General features: G+C 40.3%; 1 protein-coding gene across 1 annotated transcript in view; it reads right to left on the reverse strand.

Moving 5' to 3' along the window:
- IPO11 (importin 11) overlaps positions 1-5,518 on the reverse strand; it is a 201,433-nt gene extending 195,915 nt beyond the window's left edge. Inside the window, exon 1 of the mRNA XM_074282418.1 lies at positions 5,327-5,518. The gene's annotated coding sequence lies outside the window, so the exon portion shown is untranslated. The remainder of the gene's footprint in view (positions 1-5,326) is intronic.
- Positions 5,519-6,000: the final 482 nt, after the last annotated feature.

The following is a 6,000-nucleotide window of genomic DNA, read 5'->3' on the forward strand; positions in this document are numbered from 1 at the left end:
ACTGACCACATCAATCTGATAATCAATAAACTCCAATGGCTTCCTATTTACTTCTAAGTTCAAAAATAAACACCCCCTTTGTATAAAGTAATCAAAAATCTGACTCTTTTTATTCTTTTCCAGTTTTCTTACACATCAATCAGTCCCCTCCATAAAATCTACAGTCCAGTCATACTGATCTACTTAGTGTGCTTTAGAGAAGACAGCTGTATGTCTCTATAATGGTTATATATTACCTATGTCTGGAAGGCTCTCAGCTCCTTATCTCTCTACCTCAGAATCCCTGGCTTTCTTCAAGACTCAAGTAAAGCGTCAATATATTCAGAAGGCCATTACCTTCCCCTCCAAAATTTCTTTCCACCTACTTCTGTATCATTTTGTTCTTCAGTTGTATTCAGTTATGTCCAACTCTTCTCGGACTCCATTTGGGGTATTCTTGTCAAAGATACTAGAATGTTTTGCTGTTTCCTTCTCCAGATCATTTTACAAATAAGGAAGTGGAGGCAAACAGGGTTAAGTAACTTCCCCAGGGGTCACACAGCTAATAATGTCAGAGGCCAAATTTGCACTCATAAAGAGGAATCTTCCAGACTCCAGGCCAGGGATTCAGTCCACTACACCTTGCTGCGCTTCCTGTATCATGGCCATACCTATCCATGTTTCTTATCTCCCCAAAGAATACAAATTTATTGAAGGGGCCATATTTTTTTGTTTTTTCTTTTAATATCCCTAGCATCTGGCAAGATGTCAGACTCCTTACTGTTTAGTTCTATTTGACATTTCATGTCCCAGAAGACCATACATACTGTCCAAGGGTTTTTCTTAGCAAAGATGGTGGTGTGATATGTCATTTCCTTCTCTACTGGATTAAGGCAAATAAATGTTAATGGACTTGCCCAGGGTCACACAGTTAAGTGTCAGAAGCCAAATGTGAATTCAATTCTTTCTGACTTCAGACCCAGCATTCTAGCCACTGATCCACACAGCTTCATTCTCCAGCTCTCACAAAGTATTTAACAAATGTTTATTGGGAAAGGGAAAGGAACAAGCATTTATATACTAACTATTGTGGGTCAGGAATTGTGTTAAGGGTTTTACAAATATTATCTCATTTGATTCTCACAAGAACTCTCCAAAGTAGTTTTTATTACTACACACAGAGGAAGCCAATGCTGAAGACAATTTTTAGTGTTAATGGGATGAAGATGGATGGATACCAAAAGACTTACAAAAAATCTTATTTCCCCAAAAAGTGACTGAGAAAAAAAATAAATCAATAATTACTCAGATGTCTATTTTCCATAACTATACAATTTCTATGACAACAATCTATACATGCATTGAGATCACCCTTGATGAAGGCTTGAAAAAGGAACCACATGGTTCCTTGAAATATAGCAGTATTTCAAGTGTACTTAAGTGGCTCAGTACATAGAATGCTAGTTCTATAGTCAGAAAGATTCAAAGTTCAAATCCAAAAGAAACTAAATACAAAATCTAAAGGGATGAAATAATCTTTATGGATCGTGACCTCTTCCATGGATGGCACAAGTCTAGCTACATTGTAGACTCTCATGAATGTGTTTGCAATCACTGAAGAATTCAATATAAGGTTCACATTAGAAAAACTAAAAAAATATATAAATACTTATTATCCAAACTGCTATATGCAGATCAATGACAAAGCATGGAAGTGCTATCTTGGACAAATACAGCACATGGACAATGAGGTGGACCTAAAAAAAGAATAAGAATAAACTGAATTGTTTTTGAGAAAATGTTCAGTATTTTAATGATCTAAGCTTCTCCCTCAAACAAAAGCCTATATTTTAACACCAATATCCTTCTGGAGACATTACTTAAGATAAGCATTGTGGAGTGCCATATTCTCCAAAAAATTAAAGTCCAGGCTCACCCAAGAACAACAGAGAAATGAGTGGTGGGTATAGAATAGATGTAAAAGATTGTTAACTAAGTTTGCACAGGATAAACAATGCACAGAATATAATCAGAAACGCATGATCAGAAAAGTTGAGCTAGTCATATGACTAGAAGGATGAATAATTAAGGCAATATCACCCATATGTTCCAGAGCTATTCATAGGAAAAGAACTCATTCCATGCTCTGCTGGGTTTTTTAACTCCAAGGAACAAGATGCACCTCACCTTATCACCATATTGCTAATCCTGTCTAGGATACTGACACACCTTCTCACTTCCTTCAAATTCCTCTCTTGTCTGACTAAAGGGCTAAACCCTTAGTACTAAACTCTTCCCAAAGCCTTCCTTTATGTTACATAGAAACTGGAGAATACTCTACTCTCCACCTGAAGCTGTTTCGTTTCCCACCAAGATGTATCTCCCTACCTCCTCTTTACAGCCTTTTGTAATTTGGCTTCTCCCATTAAATTGTGAGCTCCTTGAGGATAGGGATTATCTTCCTTCTTATTAACTGTATGCCCACAGTCTGTGGCGTATAGTAGGCGTTTAGTCAATTTAATGAACGGAAGAACTAGAGGGAAAAAACAACATTCTGTGTAAATCTGTATGAAAAATTTTTATAAGAGACTAGTCACACAAAATGAGAGGGCATGGATGGGCTGCAATTTGTATCACTGAGGAAAGTACCCATATGGATCATCACAGATCTATTAAGATATCAAACAGTTTTTTAAAAAAAGCTTACAGCCTGGGAAAGCTAGGTGGTACAGTGGTTAGAGCACCAGCCCTGAAGTTAGGAAGACCTGAGTTCAAATGTGGTCTCAGACACAACATTTCCTACCTGTGTGACTCTAGGCAAGTCACTTAACCCCAATTGCCTCAGAGAGAAAAAAAAAAAAAAAAAAAAAAAAGCTTACAGCTTGTTATTATAACAATCTCTGTAAGGTGGCTAGAACTATCCAACAAACACCAATTAAGTATCTACTATGAAGGCTGTGATAGGTACTGGGGATACAAAGACAAAATGAAAAATAGTTCCTTCACTCATGAACTTGAAATTTACTGGAAATAAAGAAATTATGTAAAAACATAAGCACAAACAAGATAATTTGAGGAACAGGAATGAAATAAATCAAAGGTGCTCTCATCCCCAGATTCTTAAATTGTGGTTGACAAACCTATATAGGGTCTTGTAAGTGAATTTGGAGTCATGAAATTATGATTTATTAATCAGTAAATGGTTGATCTGTAAACTTATTTTATACACCTATATAACAAGGGTCACATTAAAATTTCTCAGATGAAAAGTGTCACAAATAGAAACAGTTTAAAAAATCCTGCTCTAACCCAATTCATTTTGTGTGTGTGTGTGTGTGTGTGTGTTTGTATGGAAACAGATCCTAAACAGATTGAGATCTGCCCAAGTTCCCCATTCTAATTGCAGATTCAGCCCACCAAGCTCTGCTCTCTTGCAGAAACAGTAGAGGACAAATTGAGAGGGCCTAGAGGAGAACAAGGTAACTATGTTCCCACCTCAGCATGGCCATTTAAAAATCATAGAGCTATGGGCCTGATTCTTCAGCTGTAAAATGGAACTACTATCTTCCTCCAAGGAGTACCCAATGCAAGGGCTTTATAAGCCAAACCACAAGGCTTCTATAAAATGTTAATTATCATTTCCCAAGTGAAGAAAATGAACTACCTGATCCTCAAAGGTACCTTCCAGCTAACATCTGGTGTTCTATGCACAAACTTGTTCCGTTCAAACATCTCCTTTCATACACACACACAAAATCACACACCCCTTCCTTCCTTCCCTTTGGTTAAAAAAAAAAAAAAAAAAAAAAAACAAACCTGAAGGGATCAGGAAAGACTTGACAAGATAAATGTCAAAGAGCCCTGAAGGAAGGAACTGGGAGAGAAGTGTATTTATTAGAATGCTAGGATCACAGAAGAGCAAGCAGGCCAGATCGGCCATATCAGAGAGGGCAACAAGGAAAAATGTTTGAAATGAGCAAAGATTAGCCAGACTGGCTTATCATTTTAAATGACGCTTCTATTTTATCTCAGGGCAAAAGGAAATTGCTTTTACTTTAGGAAAATTATTATCATCAAAAATGGTGTCTTTAGCTATTTCCCCTCAACTTCTCCATGAAATGTCAAAGAAGTCAAATAAAAAATGTGTGGAAGTAGTGGAAACGTCTCTTTTTTTACTGTTCTGTTATGGCTAATAAAAACAGAAGGACTATGTAGTATTGATAGAGTTTCTTTTTTACTGGTTTACTTAAGTTTCCGCATTAACAAGCTTTTCTACTTTTGCTCTCTTTATTCTTTCTCCTTCCACTGTGTCCATTCTATTAAAGGTTCAAATTAAGATAAAGGGGGAGAGTACATGTACTTAAGAATTAGAAAGTTTTTCTTATACAAAACACAATCTCTGAGCTATAGGAATAATTATAGACCTGAGGTTCAGAGATCTCCTTTATATCAAAAAACTCACAACATTCCCAAGAACTGTCAGTAGCTGAATAAAGGCCTCTGACTTATTTATCTCAGCAATCTGACGCAGATACTTAGAAATCTTTCCCAGCTGTGCATCTATTTACTTTTAGACTCTACGAACTGAGCATGATAACAGTCACATCCTTTTCCATTTCTACTTAGGAATAAGTCATTCCAAAATGTCATATGCAAGCAGAGCAGGAGAATCAGCAGCCCGAAACCTGCACAGTCTACCTCGTTCATGCCCTTCTAATAAATTCCAATCTAGATAAGAGGTCAAAGAAACTTTTATCACTTAGAAATCATAGTTAGAAAAAAAAAAAAAAAAAGGATGCCATTAATTTAGAGATAAAAAAAACACCTCTCACTATCGCACCATCCATCAGGATGATTTAATTGTAATTCACCCAAAGTCATTTTTTTTTCTGAATCACAAAATCCCCCAAGTGCAAACGGTCCATGATCTAGGCTATGGCACCAAGCTGGTCCACCCCTCCTCGTAAAATTATCCTTTCCCAGGATAACTTGCTACACTTCGTTATTCGAGGTAAGCTGGGTCCTGGTATCCTGAGGTCAGGGGTCCCTGCTAGTTCTGCTTGCCACCCTCAGACGCTCCATCACCGTGTCAGGGACCAACCCCCTCTTCAAACTTGCACAAACTGCCTCAGAAGGACCTCGGGCATTCCGGATAGGGCCTGCCTCGACCGTACACACGCCCCTCGCCGGAGGCCTTGCTGCCCCAGCTCCACCCGGGCTTCCCTCTGCAAGGGCTCCCCCTCACCCCCGGCCCGGCCCGGCCCCGCTGCCAAAGCACGCCTAGCTCCCCACCGCACACCCGGCGGGAGGCTGAGGCAGGCCTGCAAAATGTTCGCTTGCCGCTCACCGTTAGCCTCTGCTCTGCCCTGCCCTGCCTGGCTCGGCTTGCCCGCTCCCTCCACGCCGCGCCGCGCGAAGTCAGTTGAACTCGTTCAGTGCACAGCCTTCCACGCGCCGAAGTGCCTGCCGCCTTCTTCCGAGGCCGAAAGCAGCTTCTAGGAGCGCGCCATGTTCTGTGACGTCACTTTTTACCGCTTCCCTCCTCCCCCCCCCACACCCCCGGGCGCTTAAATTTTGCGTCATGGTATCATTCCCGGCATTCAAGGGGCGGAGAAGACCCGGAAAAGAAGAGAAAGCCAGCGAATCGTGATTCCGCTGCACGGTTCATTTTTTTTCCTCGTCCACTAATCTTGCACCGGAAAGACTGGCGAAAGAGGTGGGGCGAAAAGACAGAAAGGAAGGAGGATCGACGTTGCAACGTGTTACCAGTGGCAACCAGAAGCTAAAGAGTGGTTCCCATGTTTTGCGAAAGGGAAGGATGCCATCTCCTGGTTGAAAGAAAGTCTGCAGGCAAAACTTCCCCTTCTCTAGAAGCGCAGAAACGTTTTATCCTATTGGTCTCCTGTACTGGAGGAGCGTACTTCCCTTGCATTAAGCAGACACCAGTTGTAGAATCAAGAGACTTGAAGAGTAGAAATAGCCAAAAAGTTGAGAGAGCAGGGAGCAGCAGCCAGAAGCGGT

The sequence above is a fragment of the Sminthopsis crassicaudata genome, chromosome 1 (assembly GCF_048593235.1).
Source record: "Sminthopsis crassicaudata isolate SCR6 chromosome 1, ASM4859323v1, whole genome shotgun sequence".
NCBI classification, from domain to species: Eukaryota; Metazoa; Chordata; class Mammalia; order Dasyuromorphia; family Dasyuridae; genus Sminthopsis; species Sminthopsis crassicaudata.